This window comes from Eschrichtius robustus, chromosome 2 (genome assembly GCF_028021215.1).
Source record: "Eschrichtius robustus isolate mEscRob2 chromosome 2, mEscRob2.pri, whole genome shotgun sequence".
Taxonomy (NCBI): domain Eukaryota; kingdom Metazoa; phylum Chordata; class Mammalia; order Artiodactyla; family Eschrichtiidae; genus Eschrichtius; species Eschrichtius robustus.
Genome location: NC_090825.1, coordinates 32,481,889 through 32,504,458, shown reverse-complemented (window position 1 = coordinate 32,504,458; position 22,570 = coordinate 32,481,889). Strand labels below are relative to the sequence as shown.

The window sequence follows — 22,570 nt, the reverse complement described above, 5'->3', positions numbered from 1 at the left end:
AGGATCGCATAGGGGTTAATTCACAGACCCTGGAACCACACTACCTGGCTTTAAAACCTGGCTTTGGCAATTTTTAGCCTGTTATGTTCATCAGTTTCCTCAGTCTCTTAATCTGTAACATGGAGAAAATAATACAGGTTTTAACTCACAGGATTGTTATAAGGATTAAGTAAAGTAATATCTATAATGTGCTTAGAAGAGAGTCTATATAAAAAAGCCATAAAAGTAAAGCAATACATATCCACGTACCCTGCGGCAAGTCTTAGAAAAAAAATTATCAGCTTGATTGGACCTCTCTTTTATTTATCTCTCTTCCTTCTCTCAAAGGAAAGCACCATCTTGAAATTGTGATTTATCATTCCCATGCATCTTTGTATTCATTTATATGAGTATTATGTCTCTAATGCACAATTTTATTTTTTATATTTTAAACCGTCTATGAAGTATTTACGTGTTCATCTATACCTTGCTCTGCTTACACAGTTCATCTGTGTTGATGCAAGCAGTTCTGGGTCATACATCCATGTCATTGCTATTATTGTTAGAGTATTCCCAATGGATGCCTGCACCACAATTTATTTAGCTGCTGTCCAATTGATAGACACTTAAGTTGCTTCTACTTTTTGCTATTCCAAGCATTCTTAGACATATTTCTTAGCAAATGAGCTAGAGTTCTTCTAAGCTGATTTAGAAGTGAAATTTCTGAGGTTTAGGGTAAGCTTATTTTCAAAATTACTTGATATTTTAAAAATTATTCTTTTAAGATATTCAGACAAAAATCACGTTATCATCAGCACTCTACTTGTGCTAACTACGACTACAAGTCTTTTAGACAAATTGACTTGTTTAATCCTCATAACAACACTATGAAGGAAGTTCTATTATTTCCCTCACTTTATTGAAGAGAAGTTCAGCAATTCTCAGATCTCACATTTGGTAAGCTGTGGAGCTGGGATTCACACCTAGATACACCGGTTCCAGAGTTATGCTAAATGAAAATAGGATATAACAAAAAGCCAAGAAATTCTGACCAAAAAGTATCACAAGGCAGATAAAAAGGTTTCATTGAAGGAGATGAGACTTCATATAATCCAATATGAACTCATCTTAACTAATTACATTTACATAGAGCTTCTTTCCAAATAAGGCCCATTCTGAAGTTCCAGGGTAGACATGAATCTTGGGGGGAACACTATTTAACCCAACAAAGGATCCCCCTCTATCTTCTGTGGTCAAAGAGAAGAGTCTAATCTACTTTCCACAGGGCAAGCCTTCGGATACTCGGAAAGAGCTCTACTACCCATAGATCTCCACTCCCAACCCCTGGCGAAACGTGCCCTATTCAGTCAGGCCATGCTGGCAGCGCATCCAGTAGTTCTCAGTCCCCAAGAAAAGTCCCTCACTGTCCAAGTGTCCCTGCTCTGGACACTCTTCCATTTGCCAGTGTCTTTTGCATGAAGGGGTATCTACAGCAGATATTGGACAGACCGATACAGGAAACAGTAAACCCCGTGTTGTCACTAACCACTATCATTATGGTTGGGTCATGACTACACAAGCCATACGTTCTAGGTCATTCAGGAAAGTTGAGTAATAGTTCTAGCTCTGTCTCTAACTTTGTAAACAGAAGTAAATCAAGGTTTCTGTGCTTATATTTCTTAACCTTTAGAAAAATGAATGCTTGCCCTAACCTGTTTGACAATGATGTTGTGAGGACACACATCAGATTGGTACAAAACACTCAGATAAAAATCCTCAGATAAAAATGAATAGGAGGAATGTGACTAGACAACCGTAATGCAGTGGAATTTAATCTTCTTTTACGCCATGGGGTCCTTTGATTATCCAGTGAAATCTGTGGTGCACCTCTTCAGAAAATGCACACGAGCATGGGCACACACGTATATCTAAGCTTCAAAGTAATTGGGGAGGGAACTCCCTGGTGGTCCAGTGGTTAGGACTTCATGCTTCCACTGCAGGGGGCCCGGGTTCCATCCCTGGTCAGGCAACTAAGATCCCACAAGCCATGCAGCCAAAATAATAATAATAATAATAATAATTGGGGAGTTAAATTACCCTGGAGTCCAGGCATGGTTTCCCTTCATTCTTTAATTAAGAAGTGATTTTGAGCCTGAGGATTAAATGAGTGCAGCAAATAGTATTCCCCCTTGATTCACAAGTGGCTGTTCCAGTTTAGAACTGAGATTATTAAGCCAACCCAGGAACCCCAGCACAGCAAGTGGCCACAGTTGGAGCAGAGTAGAATCTTTTTTGGATCGAATTGAGTGTCTAGATTCGGAGGCCCCTTTCTCAGTAGTAGCAACAGATCTCCGAAGTAAAAGAGGTTGGTGCTCATTTTCTCATTTTCTGCCTTTCCCCTGCTTTTAATATCCCCATTTCAGCAGAAATTCACTCATCTCTCTTTGACAGGATGAAACTGATCCATTAAAGTAATCCTCACTAATATGTTAGAAAATCAGGGTCTGGGATTAGCACAAGGGATCAGCCTTAGGAAAGTTCACTGCAGCCAGAGGAGCATCGTTATCTAAACACATGATTTACTAGTGATAGAATTTCTGATGCTGGTGGCGGAAATCATTTGGGACAAAAGCACCTTTCTTGTCCCCCTCCCCCCCCCCCAATAATGTATTTTTTGAAGAATTTTTGCATAATTTATAGTATTTATATAATCTCAAACTTTCCAAAGTCCTCCCAGGTATATAACTTCTTTTTCTTCCCACCAGAAGCCAAAATGGGAGGGGAAGACAGGGCACGCCCATTTTATAGATAAGAAAATTGAGTCCTTGAGAAGTTAGGAAACTTGCGGAAATCTTGTAGTTTGGTAAGAGATGGAGCCTGAACTTTAATAACCCAGATCTGATCTTAAATCTCACTTTCCTTTGCTGTATCAGAAAAACAATTATGTACATAATATACAGCTTCAATTTTCAAATGGCCCCCTTTGAAGCCAAGATGTAAAATGACTTCAGGGATAGCAGAGGGCCATTCCGGGAGTTGGAGGTCCTATAATCTTCTCTTTCTAGGTAACCTTAAGCTGGATGCAGAGTGGAGTTGACAATCGCCTCCGCCCGCTCAAAAATAGGAAAAACATCTGTCCCTGCTCTTACTGATGTCTGAGATCCTTTTAACACTGGGCAGTGCCTTTCATACCAAGTAAGGGTCATGGTTGGAAATGCAAATATCTGGGTACAGGTCCATGCAAATGACTGGTATCAGATCCTTCTCTGAAAACAAGACTTGACAGGGGAGGGGGCAGGGAGAGGAGTCACCACCAGAGCCAGGACACTGTCTGAGGCTGCAGAGGATCAGGGGAGAGAGAAAGGGCAGTATCTAAAGACCAGTGGCACCTGCTTCCTCTCAACCTTGCTGTTTTCCCTCTCCACACAGTTCTCAGGGCTCAGAGAGGAACAAAATGAGTGTCTTCTTGACCACAGGAGAAACTCAGTGTTTCTCAGAGAGGGTCCCCAAAACCACAGCGTCCGAATCAGCCGGAAGGGCTGGTTAAACCTGCAGGTTCCCATGCACTGCATGCCTCTCCGCCCACACCAACACCCCCCCCCCACCGGCCACCACACCTTTCCAGGCTCTGGGGCTGGACCCAGGAATTTTCCCTGGGGCAAGTTCCCAGGAGGCCTGTGGTGAACAGTAAAGTTTGAGAAGTGTGCTCTAGAGGCCAAATGAGATCAGGAGAACACTGACGAACACTCACTTCTGAAAGACCTTGAGGAAAACTCCTCAGGGAAAAGCCATTTTATAGCTTTTACAGCTCTTCTCCCTCCTTATCTTAAAATCGCTTGGTGTATTCTTGTTTAAATTATACAAACCTATGCATATATCATTTCACTTAAATGCACAAACAAGATCCATAACTATATCTGCATACAGGCTCTTTTAATTTCTTTTCCCTTTTTGCAGGGCTCTCACCCTCCTCCTCCCCCGTCTACCCTCATCTCCATTGGGTCCCCAGTAATCTGTATCGTCACTAGTCTCTAGTGTCCCTGATAACCATGCACACACACACACACACACACACACACACACTCAAACCTACATAGCTAAGTGTTGCTTTTTGTATTACTAAAATAGAAAAATATTTTACATTTTTTTCTATATCTTGTTTTTCTCACTCAACACTACCTCATAGAAATCCTTCTATATTACAGGGTTCAACTCCAATTGTATTCTTTTTAATGATTGCATATGATTTCATAGTGCAGATGAATTGTAATTTATTCAATCATCCCCTTACTGACAGACATAATTTGTCCCCAGGTTCCTGCTGTTGTGGACAATGCAGCAAGTAACATCTTTGTATTTTTTAATGTATATTTTATTTCTAGGGGATAGATTCTTGTTCATAGGATAGAGAACTGTATAAGTATTTGCTACAATAATAATTAATATTAGCATCTTGTAGTATTACATGTATTTTTATTTTTAGTAACTCTTTCCAACTTACTTTCCAAATAAGATAATATTTTAATGAGTAATTCATATGTGGACTCTTTTTCCCCTTTACAACTTCTTATTATAAAAATTTGTATTATAGCAAAATGTAACTAGTTATGTAAATCTATCATATTGAATTTTTCCTTCACTTTACAACAGTCCAGCTTTTCGAGTAACATCTGAGTTTCACTAATGTTCCACATCAGAAGCAAATAATAAATATTGAGTTCTGAGGTACAATACAGGTGTAACCAAGAAAACAAACAAAAGCAACCAACAACACAAAACAAAAACAGGCTGCCTTTAGCAGACTACCCTCCAAATATCTTAGATTTTAGATAGATAGATAGATGATAGGGAAAACCCTCCAGTGTTTGCCCTGCCTTGCCAACAGCCAAATCTGATAGGGCCAGTTTTTCTGCATCTGTGAATGTGCAGAATGAATGAAGGTCAAAGAACATTTTCTGGGAACAATAGCTATTCTCTTCTTTTCTTTTTTTTTTTTTACAACACCGAGGAGGAAAAAAAAAAAAAAAAAGATGTGACCTTGCTAGATCCACAGATTTCAACCAGTCCTTGTTTGATTAGAACATCTGGAAGCATCCAGCAAGGAATCAAGGTGCACAGACAGTCTACCTATGGCCAAGTCTAAAGAACCATTTACAATTCATGGGAAATGGCAGGATTCAAAATGGGATGTTTAAGGGAAACAAGAACAGTAGGGAAGGAGATAGAAGAAAGCCTGGAGAAGGGAGAGAGAAAGCCTTTCGTCTGTGAGCTATAGGGGGAAAAAAACCCGGCTTAATTATGGAAGAAAAGACACACACATAGGATAGCTCGCACAGGCAGAGTTGCTGTGGAAGCACATTCCAGGAAAATCTTAAGAGATTACTTTAATAATAAACCATGCATTCTTCAGCAAGCCATCACGGGATTAACTAACCCTTTCCTAGGCTGGGAACAGTCGTCAGTTTTGGGGTTTTCTTTTTTTTCTTCCTTTTCCCTCACAAGCAGGTTTTGTGCTCAGAAAGAGTCATGCAAGGACCACAGTTTTTCAAACATTGCCCTCAATTTTCCTCACCTTAATTGTCTAAACATTAATTTCAGAAGTGATAAGAAAAGACCGTGGTTTAGGCAGGGTTAATGTCTGGGTGGGCTTGGGTGTGATTCTCCAGCAGCAAGGATGTTCATTTTAGATTTACTGAAAAGCCAACAGCTTCCATGGGACAGGAGACTATGTTCTACCAGGGATAAAAAGGGTTACGTTTATTTTCATTCTTCTCTCTGTCTTTTTTTTTTTTCTTTTCTTTCTTTCTTAATGTGAGCAGGATACTGAGTTACTGCCAGAAGCAATATCAGAGCCCTAGAGATATAAAAACACACTTCAAGTCAACTCAGAGTTCTCCACTGTCGACTCGTAAGATGTCTGTGTGAAATGACAGAGATGTCCTCTTCAGGCTGAACGTGCGAGCGCACTGCTCACAGATGCACTGTTTTCAGCAGAAACCTTCTCTTGAAACTACAGCTTATGGCAGATGAAATCATTTTCTTCCTCTGGCTTCTTAGACAAATCCCTTCCATTTGGTGGGGTAGAGCAAACATAAGTCAACATTTCTTGATAAGAGTCTTTCGATTAAAGAAAAAATAGATGCGGGTGGTCACTTCTGAGAAAGTGTTACATAGTGAGGTTAAAAGAGAGCCCCATTTTTTTTTTCTTCAAATTGTCAAAGCCTGTTTGCCTGAAATCTGCTGTCATTGTTCCAGCTACTTAGCTTTTGGAAGGGAAACCAACCCTCTGTACTTCTGGATCTTAAAAATAAAGCACTATGTCCTAAAATGTACCAGAATTAACCTTCTCTGCGCAGAAACTAACACACCACTGTGAAGCAATTATACTCCAATAAAGATGTTAAAAGAAATGATAAAACAAAACACAGAATGTGGTATAAAATAAATAAATAAATAAATTTCTCTGCACAAATGTTATAAATACAGTCCCAAGACTAAATTTTATATACCTCTTGTCATTCACACAAAGTCATTTTTTTAAATAATAGCAAATTGCCTCAGAGGAATGTTGAAAACTGTCAGCACCACCCCCCTCACGTCTACCTCCCCAGGTATGAGGGGATGAGACAGGTGGCAGAAAGAGTAAAGGTCAAAAGAGGTAGTATTGTCATCGCTGACAGGTTTTGCTGCTCTGCACGCCTGGCTCCGGGGCTGTCCCAAGCCTGACCTACTTGAGAGCAGGGACTGTCACTCACACTGAGCTCTCCCAAATTACGTGGTTTTGCAGTCGGAGCTAGGCTGGGACCACAAAATACATATCTGGTGTCCCATGAGCCTGATTTGAACCCCCAGTTTCCAGAGGTAAAGTGCAAATCCACTGTGTGTTACTTACTCAATAAAATCAATAACCCCTTCCCATCCAAGTCACAATTTAGCTTTTTTCACATTTAGTACACACTGTCTCAGACTTAAAAAAAAAAAAAAAATGAAGGAAACATAGACATACCTTTCACAAGAATAATTTCATAATTCTTAGAAATCAACAAAGCTCCTGGGGATGTTTTACAATTGTTCGTGATTTTAAAATATAGACAAGATGAATCCCCAGCTTGTTAAGGTCCACTGAGATACGCTATGGAGTGCCTTCTACTGCTGAGTACTGTATGTCAATATTTTCAAACATTTTATTTCTCATATTTCAGATTTTTCTTAGAAGTATAGTAAACACTATAGAAATCACTGCAGATAAAGTCATGTTATGTGTCTGCACAGGGATGCCCATACTGTGGGAGAAGCCAGTATATAATCTCTGTTTATATCAAATATATAGCTTAATTAGTTAGGTTATTTAGGCGTGCATATTTTTGTTTATATCAGTTTCCCAGAGAGAGGCTTGTCTTTATATCTGTATATACTGGATTATATTTCATACATAAATACAGTATGTTTTACATATACACACAGATTACCCACCAATTTAAATCGGTGCACTTAAGTGCACCCACATCTGCCGTGAAAGAGAGACGAGTTCCTTTAAAGGGGGCAATCACACGTGCAACTGGAGCGACAGCAGATCTGAGCTAGCCTCCACTGCTTCTTGCCAGGAAAGTCAGGAGTAGAGGCAGCCCTTTGTTCAAAGGGCCCTACCGGGTTAGGACGACTTGGGACGCCACATCCCTGGAAGCGGCAACGCAGAGAAGGAACTTGTGAGATGAAGGTCGCTGGGTCCCACCCCTTTCCTGCGGAGTTTCCCTTTCCTGTCCTTAAGCGCACCCTCCCCTGTCCCTTGTCCCCAGCCCCGCGAGTCTGGGCTCCGGACGGCGCCCTGACTCCTTCCTCCTCCCCTTCGCTGGGCTCCGGGCGATCGCCCCGCGCTGGTGGGGCTCCCAGTCCTCGGGAGCCGGCTCCTCTGCGCGGCCCCAGCTCGAGTTAATAAACAGTTAAGTTTGGAAGACTCAGCAGACACGTTGAGGGGGAGTTACCCAGCCCAGGCAGCAAAAACATCCCGGCGCATTCCTGGGGAGTCCTCAGCTGCCAGCATCTGATTAGAACCATATCTCGCCGGGAGTGGCCCGCGGCTCCGAGGCTCCCGGGCCGGCGGCTATTTAAGCGCGGCCGCCGTGTCGGCTGCGCGGTAGCCAGGCGGCTCAGGCACCCCCGGGAAGTCATGCTCGCATCGCGGAGGCGCTAGCTAGCCTGTGAGTAGCTTTCCGATCCTTCTTCCCTTTGGCTCCATTTTTGGCGACCTCTTTCCCTCCTTTGCTTCCCCCACTCCGCTCCGCCTTGGGATGCAGACCTGGGACTGCTGGGGCATCTTAGAAAGGAGACGGTGTACTTGGGCAAACAGGCGGTTTTGTGGCCTGACATCCGAGGAATGCTCCCACGAAATGCGTTTATCTTTGGGGTCGGAATCCAGATGTCCAGCTAGTGACATTTAACAAGCGCCGTGTGTGTGTGTGTGTGTGTGTGTGTGTGTGTGTGTGTGTGTGTGTGCTTGTTGAAAAGCTCTGTGGGCAGCCCGGATCGGACGCTGGTGTGGCCGCTGACCGCCTAATTAACTCCTCCAAGGGGGGTTATTTTTGCCGTGTGACAAAGGCTGGGGACCTGGTTTGTGCCCGCGAGAAGCTTTTTCCCGGTGACTGACAACGTATGGCATTAAAACGTGAACTTTGTCTTACACCCGATTCTTAAGAAAGTATCTGCCCAAGAGACTGAACAAACTTGTTTGAAATAACTCCAAGTGTTTAAGTGGTGTTTGCCTGCTTGCTGTAATCTGGAAAGATTAAGTAAAAATTTTGGAAAAGGGGAAAAAAATGAATGGGTTAAAACCGTAGAGCCCCAGTCAACATAGCGGGTTTCATAGCCTAGAGCCGACTCTGTTATTTGTTTCTGTCGTCCTTTCCTCTTGACTTAATTCTTAGCCTGGAATTCAGGTCCGCAGTCAATTTTAGCAGGGAGCCCTTTGAGTCCAAAGAGAAATCGAACTGGATTAAAAACACTTAAAGAATCTGGATGTTATCTCCACCCCATCCATTCCCCTCCTCCCCCCACCTTATCCTCTTTCTTTTTAGTTTGTGTTTGGAAGGAAGAGAGGCACTCTGTAAAATGAGAAGAGCAGAAATAAGCTTCCAGACACATGGAAAGACTTAAACATTATGGAGGGGCGACTTCATGAATAGTAAATGTTGTTATTGCACTATAAAGTGACTTAATGAAAAAATTTCTGGCCCTAATCAGGCAAAGCAGGGGAGGGGTGGGGAGAGGGAGGTAAGACAGAGCTAACTCAAACAGAAGGAATGGCTGAGGAAAGAAGGCAGCTGCAGAAATGCCCTCAAGAGGTCCGATAAGGCTCTTGGAATGGCTTTGATGGGGTATCTAATTGATCTTCCTGCAGGCTTGAGGTTCGCTCCCCACACAGGAGCATCTACTGGCTGTTGGGGCAGGAGGGACGAGCTGGGAATGGGGGAGACTGACAGCTACCAAATGGCTTGCCTCCACGCTCTGTGACACCTCCACCTGGCTTCTGAAACCAGCAGCCAGACCTTGATCAGGCTTCTCTTCTCTAGGCCTGGTGCCCGCCCCCTCCGCCCCCAGGTTCTGTCTCTCCCTCTTTGAGGGGAGATAGATAGGCCTCTATGATACTGCAAGAAAGTTTATTGCCATGAGAATTCAGAAGTATTTGAGATTGAGCTCTCCTTCATCTTTGGGGAAGGATCCTTTGGGTTGAAGTGCTACGTATGTGCTAATAAATAATGGTACACCTAATGCAATGTGCAGTCTTGTTGAGAAAGCACAAAGGAGGCCTAGTGGTTTTTTCCAATGTGTATTTCTGGAACAGATTACTTCTAAATCCCTAATCAGTATCCTCCTAAGGCAGACTGGATTCTTTTTCTTGTTGGTGATGAATAACTTCACTTCCCCTTCCCTTCCCACTCCCAACTCTCTCCCTTCTTATCCAAATGGATGCCCTAGCAACCAGTTCTTCTTAAGCTATACCCTCCTCCATTTTAAAGTAGATGGTAGGAGAATGTCTTCCAACTTTGAGCTGTGACACATAGGTAGTCGCCATTCTGGTGATCTTGGACACAGCTGATCTTCTCCTGAGGATGTGAGAGAGGGAAGGGAGCCACAGCGCTTGTTCAAAGCCTTGCCTCATTGTTAAGGACAGAATCCAGGGTCTGCATTTCCACTCAAGACTTTTTATAGTTGGAGATTCAACTAAAAGTCCAAATTCCTGTGCATTAGGCTTATGTCTTGCCTTGCCCAAAAGGTTGAATGGATTTCAGCCACCTTGTTTGGGTTGAAGGGAATTGCTTTCAAGACACTTGTTGGCGTGAAGGAAGGTGGTACAGGGACCCCTGGAAGCTGCTGACCAGCTGGTTGGTGTGATAGTTATTGGCCATGCTCGACCATGCCTGCCATTACCTGAAGACTTAGAGAGTGGGAAGACGGAAGCCTTGGTCACGGCTGCTGGTCAGCAGGAGGCTTTGTGGAGACATGGGCTGTTGGTGGTACAGCCAGTATGTGCTGCTTCATTTCTCTCTCTACCCTCATGTGTCTGTAAGCCTACACTTGCTACGACGATATTTTTCACCTTGGTAGTTTTGAAGTTTCCATGTGTTTCTCTTCCTCAGTCTCTCTTGACTTGAGGATTTAATTAATGCTTTTCTTAAAGACAAACCTAGGATGCTGAAATACTTGAGAAGGCTGCCAAAGACAGAGCTCCAGGGTGTTAAGTTGCCCTAAGGGGCAGCAGAAGATGCCTCCCCAGGTGGAAAGCCTTGAAACTGGACCAGTTAGGGAGGTTTTGGTATTTGACCAAATGCATAAGGCTCTCTACACTCCAAGTAGAACCAGAATGAGAACTCGACTCGAAATATGAAACACCTGAGGAACAGGATGTGGTATCTGAAAATTCTCTGGCACTGCTGTGTAATTCTAAAGTTGAAGCTGTGCCACTGGATTGCACAGAGGTTGGCCAAAATCACATTTAGCTGAAATAGCTGTAACCTCAGATCTATGTATTTAAGGGTAACCTAACTCATGGTAATGTTTCCTGACTGGATTAATCCTGTGACTCAGAAGGAAAGCAGGCCATCGAGCCTCCTTCTATAAAGAGTACGCTGATTTCTGGTGAGGGGAACAAATGACGCTGCGTGTGGACACAAAGGGCTGGCACACAGGCCGTTTCTGCCTCACACCTTGCTCAGCCAGGGAGTGGTTGCGAGTGTGCGTTCTGGGGCCCCATTGCCTGAGTTCAAATCCCAGGGACTGCACTGCTTCTCACGTGACCTTGAGCAAATTGCATCATTTCTCTGACCTTAAGCTTTCTTATCTGGAGAGAATAATAATACCTATCCCCAGGTTTGTTGGGAAGACTGTTAATCCGGTATGCTTAGAATACTTTGTTCTGATGTTTTGTTTTCATGTTGCCCCCTGAACCACTGAATTATGTACCTTTGTGAAAACTAAAGGCGGAACGGGGAATGTCTTTGTCAAAGTTGGGCACCGCCTGTCTACCTGAAAAATGTTAATCACTTAAGCACTTAATATTAACAAAGCCAGGGAGTTTGCTGTGCTTAACACTAAACCGACTGGGAGTTACTCTCTGTTCTCTGCCTGGAGCCTGCAGTTTGCTTTGGTCAAGCTGACCTCCTCTGGTCTCATTTAAGTCTTTGCCTCCACCCCCTACCCCCAGACCCCCTACAGAGAAGGAGCAGTCCTTCCCCCTGAAGTCAGCATTATAGCAGAAGGAAGTGGGAAGGGAGAGGACCACGGGAACTAAACTGAGGGGCTAGGCTAGAAATAAAAAGTCTTCTGAGTACACAGGGCCCCATACTGTCCTTGCCCACGTAGCTGGGCAGGTTGCCATGGTTACTCCCCTTCCCGAATCTTTCCCCTACCTTGGAAGGAAGCCTGTCACTCGAGGGTAAGCAGAATCTGAACAAACTGCTTCCTGGTCTAAAAATGGAAGTTACTTTTTTTTTTATTAAGTGAGGTAGAATCTCCTCCCTACCTACCTCATCCTTCTCTTCTAAAGTTATTTTCATCCAAAACTGTAATCCAGATTGTCCAACTCTTGCTAATTCTTACATCATCACGACACAAACATTATGGCTTATGAAATTTCAGGAACATAAAAGCTGTTGCCTCAATATAGAGCAAGCCAGTCAATGTTTTTCTGCTGCTGTAACTTATAACTTAGCCCCTAAGCTAGCTAGAGGCAAGTGACCTTTAACTGCTTTAAACTAGCAAGAGTTCTGAGTGAACAGAGCAGGCTGAGTGAGCGATCAGTGGCAGCGGAGCTACGGTGAGGCAGAATGCACGAGGGCTGTCACTTATATTTTTAGGTAACCATGGAGGAAAAGGAGCCGGTAGGTTAGGAAGTAAGAATACTGGAAAAGCTGGGTTTGAAATGTTCTCCAACCTGAAAGAGATTTGGGTGAGGAATTTACGGTTTAATGTTTTCTCTGGGTAAAAAGCTACCCTATTTCTCCCTAGCAATGTGATGCAAAGTGTTATTCTGAAACAGACTTAGAACTTTATGTAACCGATGAGCCGTGTAAGTTCTCATTTAACAGCCAGATTCATTCATTCTTTCAAGATTGGACACGTAGTTAGCTAGACTGTATAGTTCACAGCTAGAAAGAACTCATCTCAGACTAGCTTTCAGAGTGCGGTCTCCAGACCAGCTCCATCGGCATCACTTGGGAACTTGTTTGAAATGCAAATTCTTGGTTCCCCTGCTACATCCACTAAAGCAAATATGAGCAGTAGGGCCCATCCAGCTGTATTTCAGCAAGCCCTTCACATGATCTAAGAGTAACTTTCATATTTCAGTTGTTCAGTGGAAAGCATAACAAAGTAACTGAATTCCTACAGTCATGGAAATAATAAAGCATTTAAACATCGCTCAGTTTAACTGAATCTTAGAAAGATGAAAAAGCACAAACCTTGACATTTTTCCTGCTATCTCACAGAATTGCTTTCTTGATTCTAGGAAAACCGATCTACTCCTTAGTTTTATATTGTCACCTCGCTTCCAAATCCTTTTCCCTTTGGGGTTTTTAAAAAACATAATTAATCTCCATTTATTAGAAGACTGTCCCAGTTGCTTCTTTTTAAAAAGATTTCCGTAAACTAGATCATTACTCTTGAACCAGATGGTTCTCTCTAACCTATAAAACTTTTTATTTTGTTTTTTCATGCCTTGCCCGGAGTGCAGATGTAGGCCTTGCCATCATGGTAAATGAATCTGCTGCACTTAGTTTTTATAGCGCTTTATGGTTTATGAAGTACTATTCCATTCTCCCATTTGACTTTCACTTGAAATAACTTAAGGTAGAAAAGATATCTCCATTTCTTAGCTCCAATATGATCAATAGATATCAGCCTGCCCACGGTCATACCATTAAGTGGTAGAGCCAGGAGTCAAGCGTGAATCTTTATGATTCAAATCTTGATGGTTGTCAGAATATTTAGTAAATACCTGTTACGTGAAGTATGTTGCTAGGCTAGCAACGGAAGAACTCCCAGTGAATAGAAGTCTAGAAGGAAGTCTAGAAGAAATTCTATTTTACACGAAGTAAAGAATGTAGACTCTACTCCTGCAGTGGAATGTGCTACTCAATGTCTCTGACCCTTAGTCACCTCACCCTCCTTGCAAAACAGTCCTAAGAATGACCAGTGTTAATCAGAGACAGGTGTTTAGCAGAGATCACGCCTTAGACTGAAAGATACAAGGGTGTGATCTAGAAGGAGAGAATTGGAACTCTGGCTTTGAAGAGGCAGCATAGGTTAGTGGTTAAGAGCTTGGGCTTTGAACTACAAATGATGGTGTCCACAACCCAGCTTTGCTATTGAAGGGATATAACAACTGAGCTTCATTTTCTCCATCAGTAAAACGAGTTGCCTCCAAACTAAAATTAAAGGAGAAGCCATGAAAAAAAAAAAAAAAAACTTCCTCAGAGCTGCTGCTTCAGAAATGTACCTGCTCTAGGACTATAATTCTCAATGAAATAACTAAATTGATATTGGAAAGTGGTCTTGTTCTCATTGTTTGTGGTCTTTAGGCAAGCTAAAATCTAGAGCTGAACACATTCAGGCTGAAAATGAGACCATCTTTCTTACCTACCGTGAAACTATTAAATGTGAAGGTCAAGCAAGAAAATGTGGCAATGCTTCATAAACAAGTACAGGCACATAGATGTTAATTCTTAAGGTACCACTTAAATCTCCCCTGGGCAGGACAGTTAAGTCCTCCTGAGGTCTAGAATTAATCCATGCCCAAGTAACTGGAAAGTTAAAAATATCTTCACTAATGTATCCATGTTGGGTGCATCTGCCTTCCTTGTTCTAAACATTTCACCCAAAGGGTCTCACTTATTTTTCATATTTGCAGTTTCCTACTAAGGGACCAAGAGCTGTTCTAATCTTCTATAATATGTAATGCAGATGCTAACATGTTTTTTGTTACCATTTAGGGCAGCAGAAATAAGCCAAATGTGTTTGACTATTTGTCAGAGGGCTCTCATAGTCCTATGAAGAATGCCACACCAGTCTGGCTTTGGGGCACAATGTTAATCCAGATGAGAAACATGTAATTTACTTGTAGATCAGAGGATCAGAAGTTGGAATGGTACACATAGTAGGTGCTCAAAGCTCCCTAAAAGGAAAATGCCAGCTGTGCTTTACTACATCAGCATTGGGTGGTGGTAGTGTTATTTTTTGTTTTTGTTTTGGGATTTCTTTTTTTACCCTTTGCTTCTGAAGTCAGAGATCTTAAATAAAATCCCAGTTTTGAAGTAGAAAACAAATAGAACAGGCTCTTCCATCTATAGCTGGTTGACGATAAGGAGATTTAATATTGATTTCTGCCTGGACCAAGGTTCAACTATAGCTAAGGCTTTTCGGAAGAATTCGTGTACTTGAATTGAAATGATAGTTTTATTCAATGTCCAACCTGTCTTCTGAAGATATCTTGATGCATAGATGTTTGCTTGGCTGCCTGATAACTTGTTCTTGGGGTTTCTGATTTGCCCAGGTGATCTAAAGTTTTCATTGTTTGTAATTGAAAGTTGGCTGAAAGCATTTACCTAATACCTGCTAGGGAACACATAAGTGTCAACAATTGCTGCCTACATGAAATTCAGAGAAAATGACAACAGCTCAACTAACATATGGTTTTATTATAATTAAGTGCTACAGAGTGGTACAGAAAGAAAAGGACGCAGGTGTGATGATGGATTTGGCTTTCAAAGGAATGGTGGAAGCCAAATCAGCAAAGGTAGGAAGAAAAATGCATTCTAGGCAGAAGCTCATAAGTACATCATGCAGATGTATGCCCAAAGAATACTGATTGGCCAGTTTGGCCAAGAGAAAGTACAGGTGGTAGAGAGGTAAGGGGTGATATCATTTGGAAAGGAGAGATGGACTGCACTGGGCTTTGGATGTCAGGGCAAGGACTTAGATCTTTATCTGCTAAGCGGTAGATCTCTTTATTAAATCCGGAAAACAAAATGCTGACTCAGAACAATTAACCTGGCTGTATTGGCAGGATGAGTTTGAGTAGCGATTGCTTAGCAGTTGAAGAAAGACCTGTTCTTTCATGAAAAATCAGCAAGGTAAAGAAAAGATTTTAACATTAAGGAACAAATTGCAACTGTGTATTACCTCTAATGTTTTAAGTGCACTCCTTCTACCAGACTGCATGGGGGCTACAAAAGTAGGATAAATGATTCCCTGACCTCAGAATTTCATGGATTTAAGGGAAGAGTTCCACATGAATCAGAGGACAACAATAGGTCAAGTGTAGAGAAATGGTAGGGTCAGTGAGAGGTAAGTGAAGACCTAAGACAACACATCTTGAGTGAACTTTGAATGACAGGTAGGCATTCAAGTAGGTGAAGGCAGTAAGTATTACAGGCTAGGGAGGTAACAAGAGAAGACACTGTGTACTTGTGTGTGCACGCACATGTGTGTGTGTGTGTGTCCAGGGTAAATGGAAGAGATCAGCTTCTCCAGGGAACAGGTGGCTATGTATATATCTACTGTGAGCTCTAAATATACAAGGCTTTGCATTTCAGATTGACTGTGAATAGAGGAATTGAACACTGATGCCTGATTAATACAAAATCAGGAAGACCCTGAGGTCTGAAAGGGCACCACTACAAGAATTCAGCCATGAAAGTGGGTCAGAGACAACTAGAGGCTCTTACAACTTAGATTCTCATTGGATCCTTTTGAGAAGATGGAAGGAAGAATTAATCCCACAAAGAGCTTTTTTACTTCAAGTATTCTAAATATGAAATACCTGTGCTGTGTGTATAAAAATATAACACTGTACTAAGAGTTGGCTAATTGTGAGGAACAAGGTACGTGACACAAGATAGTATAGCCTTTTTGGAAGCAGGAACTCGGAATGGCGATGAAGCAAGACTGGGGAGGAATCCCGGAACTAAGTAAAAAAAAATTTTTTTTGGTGGAGAGGGAGGAGAGGTATGGAAATAAAGGGTAATTATGGAAAATAGAGGGTCGAAAGTTTGCCAGATTCAATAGATATGTGAACAGTCTAAGATAAAATCTTAGCTTCATTCTAAGCTACAGACAATACTGTTGTGGATCTTTTAGGTATATCCATGAACAAAAGTAAATCTGTAGTTCAGTTTCCAGATAGTGTGTAGAGATAGAAATCTTCAGCTTTGTATACAAGAACTCTTTAATAGAAACAATGGATGCAACTCTGCTCTGTTTTAGGATCCAAATTCTTATATTTCATGCAGCCAACACTTGTTGAGCGCCTTACTATTTGGGGTGATAATAAAGTCCATTTTCTTGATGAAGGCTAACCTTAACCAACTGTTACCTAATATTCTCTTGCTAATGCTCTCATAAACTAGGTAGTGCTCCTTAAATATCTAAAGCCACTAGTAGGGACCCATGGTTACATTTTCAAAATATTGCTTCATTTAAATCCACAGTTCAGTAGTTTGGCCTGATCTGAAAGTGACCCTGTTGTACTCTTAGAAAAATCTGGTAATTAAGAGTGCCACAGAACATGTTTGGTTCTAGAATATAGGGGTTTGTGTCATCTCTGAATTGCTTGTACTCCTGAAGTGACAAAACTGATGCCAAATGAGCATATGTTTCTTTCCTGTGTTTACGAAAAGAGTGTTGATTCAGAACTCTGGATTTTAAGTTAACTTTGCAGGAAACATCATTGACATTCCTTCATAACCTAGCACATCACAAGATTTTTTCCTCCCACTGGCTCTGTCACATAGATGGTCTTCCAGATTGCAATATTATTATAGGAGATTCGCAAATATTTAATGTAAATATCTCCCATCATTAATGTTTTAATGTCATCATTTTAAAACTGTCTATTGAAGAGGGTAATTAAACCCTTAAGACAAAATTTTCATCTTTCCATGGTTGTTATTAATAAGAAAACAATATATAGAATTCCTTGAAGTCATCTAATTTTGCCTTCTCTTCTAAACATTGTTAATGGCAGTGAAACTTTCTACTCTAATCAGAAACATTTCCTCTGAAATGCTTAGTACCAGTAGTAACTATTACTTGCTTATTCTCTCTCCCCTGCCTATACTGTAAGCCCCTTGAGAGTAGAGACCATATCTATTTTTGTCACTGTATATATAGCATAATACAGTGCTTGGAACACAGTAGGTATTTGATAAACACTAACCAGATCGCCAGGTTAATGAGTGACTCAAGCTACTCTCATCTGCAACATTAATTGGAATTTATTATAAAGGGAGCAAAACAGAGAACTTCAGCTTGCTTTATCTGTTGGTATAAGCAAAATAGTTTTGAGTCTTTTTTTTGACTTTAAGGTTATTTATAATGAGCAATATCCCTAGGCTCCTCTAGTTTATATCTGCTCAGGTCCTGAGAAAAGCCAACAAGCTGTTACTGAAATTATCCACATGGTGTGGTCTTTTCAAGTCTTTGGTTTAACTTCTACCACTGGAGTATTCATCATGGCGCATACATCTATCTAACCCAATAGATATTATCATAAGGGTCAATAATAGTCATAGTGGCAAATAGTTTTCAACCTGATATTTCATCCAAGGACAACTTCTTATTCTCCTCCTGTTTTCTCCTTTTAAGAGCATCTACCAAACTATTTACTAAAGAACTAATAAAAATTGAGAAAATAGATGAAACCTTTGGCTCAGTACTGAATAATTAAGGTTATCCCTTTAACTTACACAATTTCTGCTCAAATCAAAGAAAGCTGCTTTTTAAAATTTGTATGTGCAGCTGTACTGAACATACAAATTAGGTTCTTTAATTCTTAAATTAGGTTGCCACCTTGTTCCTATCTACACAGACCCCATTGGATCCAAGCAAACCAGTCTGGAAATAGGCAATAGACCATACTCTGATCAACTTTGAAAATGCTAGCATAAGAGTTTTTTCAAACCCTAGTGAGCAATTGATTCAAAACTTACTGTTCATTTCTTTTAATATATCAGGAGCTTTTCTCAACAATTTTGGATAAGTAAACATTTAACGAAGTCTAAGATGACAGTGTGGAAAACTTGCTGTGAGCAGCGTTCTGCGTGCTCGCAGAGATGTTCAAGTTCAATTTGTAGGTTCTCTTAGCTTTTGAGTTTAATTTCATGTGACTGATACTAGAGTAGCTTTATGATTCTGTCTTTAGCCCAAGTAAGACTACAGATTTGCCTACATTTTAAATATTGCTATCTGACAAATTAGTACATCTCTAAGGAATTTAAATTTAAAAATGCAGAAGGGCACATGTCACCCTAATATCACTATTCTAATTGTATAAGAAGCAGAAATCTGTCTCTCACCCTACTGCCACCCTTCTTAACCAGCATTTCCTTGCTACTCTTCCTTCTAGTCTTTCAGTAGTTATATGGAGAAACATATATACAATGGGAAAATGCTATCTATTCTGCTTTAAGCAAGGAGCTATAATGACATGACTACTTTAGTCAATAGCTGCCTTTTACAAGTTCCTTTAGTTGCTCATGTTTCAAATATTATTATACTTACATAAGTTTTTATAAAACTGACATTATGGGAATTCTTTTTCTAGGGTCTTAGAATGAAAGTTATAAGACATAATGGCCTTTGATTTTTTTTTTTAAGCCACCTGTAGGACATGTTGTTTATTTGAAGTTTGAGGGTCACCAAGCATCATAGCTTGGCAAGATGGGATAACCTTGAATCTGACAGTTGAGATGATTAGACCTTAACCTTTCAGTTAAAAGGCTTTGTTTCCAAAAGATTAACCAAGTAATTAAATGAAAGAAACCAGCAGTTTTGAATCACTCAAAATGGCAAGTTCATACAACTATCATACTACAAAGCTATCTGACTCTTTGATACCATGGCTCCATACACAGATTTGTCACCACCCCGACCTCTACACCATTGCTCAAAACCTCAAAGTCTTCTCAACACCGTCTAGACAAAATAGAGTTCTGTTAACCCACCCTAATCCAGTCTGACCTACTTTTCAACCTTTTCCCATCGTATAACCCAGCACGGGTTTGGTATTCTAGCCAAGATTACATAAATATTCTTTTCCCATTGCTATCAATTCCTCTTTCCCAAAAGTATTTTCTGGCTAACGCTCATTCCACCTATCTGAAGAACTAGATTAATTCTCTCTTTTGCCTGTATTGTTCTAAAACAAAGACATTAAGAGCATAGATATTAGACTCATGTGACTTTCAGGGGGTTGATTAACTTCTGTACTTCAGCTTCCACTCTTGTCAGAAAGGGATGAAGATACCTTCTTTTTTTTTTTTTTAAATCTTCATCCTTCCTGTTTTTAAATTTATTCATTTATTTATTCATTTATGGCTGCGTTGGGTCTTCGTTTCTGTGCAAGGGCTTTCTCTAGTTGCAGCAAGCGGGGGCCACTCTTCATCGCGATGCACGGGCCTCTCACTGTCGCGGCCTCTCTTGTTGCGGAGCACAGGCTCCAGACGCGCAGGCTCAGTAATTGTGGCTCACGGGCCCAGTTGCTCCGCGGCATGTGGGATCTTCCCAGACCAGGGCTCGAACCCGTGTCCCCTGCATTGGCAGGCAGATTCTCAACCACTGCGCCACCAGGGAAGCCCAAAGATACCTTCTTATAGGACTAAATGAGAGAGACATAGCATCACACCTGGACTATAATAAACATTCAATAAATTTAACTTTTAAAACGTTGGTATTCCTTCTGTTTCTTAAAAAACTATTTCTTTTTGAATTTTATTTAATTTATTTTTTTATACAGCAGGTTCTTATTAGTTATCCATTTTATACATATTGGTGTATATATGTCAATCCCAATCTCCCAATTCATCACACCACCCCCCCTAAAAAAACTATTAAAGCCATCCCCAACCCTGAACTCCCAACCTGCTTTACTCTACTCTCTTTTTCCAGAGCATCTGTCACCTTCTTAAAGACTATAATCCATTTATGGCTTTCCCCTGCTAGAGTGTAAACCCTATAAGGTAATAGATCTTTATTTTGCTCACTGACATATCCCAAGCGCTAGAAGAGTGCCTGGCACATAGTAGGGATGTAGATTTATTACATGAATTAACTTGATGGCACTGACCACTGGCATTCAGGGGCTAACTTTGTTTCCAGTCTCTAAATCGTAATGGCTTTGAGCAGGGATCAGTCACTAAACCCCATATGCTCTCAGCAACGCATGAACAAAAGCTGCCCGTATTTGAAGGCCTTTTAAATTTTCTATTAGCATGGCTTCAGAGCAGACTCTAGGGTAGCCAATGATTTACCATCTGTGGAGTCACACTGAGTGAGCACAGTGTGAGACAGATGACATGCTCTTAAGAGTCAACAGGGGTGGGGACTTCCCTGGCGGCGCAGTGGTTAAGAATCCACCTGCCAATGCAGGGGACACGGGTTTGAGCCCTGGTCTGGGAAGATCCCACATGCTGCGGAGCAACTAAGCCCGTGAACCACAACTGCTGAGCCCGCATGCCACAACTACTGAAGCCACAACTACTGAAGCCAACAACTACTGTGCCTAGAGCCCGTGCTCTGCAACAAGAGAAGCCACCACAATGAGAAGCCTGTGCACCGCAACTAAGAGCAGACCCAGCTCTCCGCAACTAGAGAAAGCCCGCGCACAGCAACGAAGACCCCATGCAGCCAAAAAATAAATAAATAAATAAATAAATAAATAAATAAATAAATAAATAAATAAATAAAGGAAAGAGTCAACCGAGGTGGCATTTGACTCTTAAGGGATTTCTTAGGTGGAGGTGCAAATGTAGAATGAAATTTCAGTTAGAGAACCTCAACACTGGAGAGAATGACCCTGAGAAAGAAATTTTATTCACATCCTACTTGTGATAATTAGTCCTGAAAGTAAAACTTTGCTTATCTTAGACTGAGAAAGCATGTTAGTGTTGTTTCTCTCACTGTTTTCTTTGGTGGAACTCATTGTCTACACACTTCTATAGTTTAAGGATTACATTCTGTTTTTTAAAGACATTACAACTATATTACAAACTACTATATATAAAATAGATAAACAACAAGGTCCTACTGTAGAGCACAGGGAACTACAGTCAATATCCTGTAATAATCCATACTGGAAAAGAAAAAAAAAAAACATTAAAACTATAAACATATTCCTAACTTCAAGTTTTATTGCAGTAGAAGGCATCATTGGGTTATAGAAAAGCTTGATCATTACTTTTTTAAGGATTTGTTTTAACCTCCTGGTCCATAATATTGAGTCTTTTTAATAAAGATTGGATTAGGAACTTAATAGTGGCTTTCAAAGACTTGTCTTTGCACAGGGCTATAGAGTTCAGCTAAGGAAACAAATGATCTAATTGCATTCTCTGATGCTAAAAATGCCTACATAATAAAACTAGAAAAGAGCAGATGCCACTGTGGAGTGAATCTAAATCTTCAAGGACCAACCGAAGTTCCTTTTATTTAATGACCATATATAATAGGGATCGTAAAGAGAAGCTACAAATGAAGTCCTTATCTAATCACTTATATCCATTCATGTTTTCCTCAAGTATTTAAATGTCAATTACTTAGCAGACACAGAATTTTGCAACAGGTCATTAGTGGTTCAGAGAACAGATGAGATTGCTCTAAAAGCTAATGAAACCGCTTGCTTAAATATTACATTTTTTATGAATCAAGTAAATTTCCTTCACAGTGAATCATTGATGTTGGCATTCCTGTGTAGACTAATCAGAAACCTTTTTGTAGTTGAATATAAATATGACATCTCATAATAGGCCAGGAGGTCTCAGTGCAAGCCCAGCAAAGTGGCCGGCAATAAGGAACCATGCCTACTAGTTCATCTCATGCTAAAACTGTAGACCCATGTGGCACCCCCATGATTTGTCATCTTAAGAAGGCAATGAAACCCAACAAGGATGGTGTACATGCAGCAGGCCTGGGAGAAGGAAGAATTCTCACTTCATCTGCTTATTCTGGGAAAGTCTCCTCATAGTAAGTCACATTTTTGACCAATCGCTTGCCCTAAAGCCAAGCCTTGACCATTAGGTGATACTTGTGACTGTGAGTGCTAGGCAGG

The 22,570-nt window shown here is 41.0% G+C and overlaps 1 protein-coding gene across 5 annotated transcripts in view; it reads left to right on the top strand.

Annotated features, from left to right (window-relative positions):
* Nucleotides 1-7,848: 7,848 nt before the first annotated feature.
* Nucleotides 7,849-22,570, top strand: part of DAB2 (DAB adaptor protein 2) — a 52,114-nt gene continuing 37,392 nt past the window's right edge. For 2 of the 5 annotated variants that reach the window (XM_068535272.1, XM_068535271.1), the window contains exon 1: nucleotides 7,850-8,177. The gene's annotated coding sequence lies outside the window, so the exon portion shown is untranslated. Of the gene's footprint in view, nucleotides 8,178-22,570 lie in introns of all 5 variants that reach the window. The other 3 variants (XM_068535273.1, XM_068535276.1, XM_068535275.1) reach the window with 3 other exon arrangements.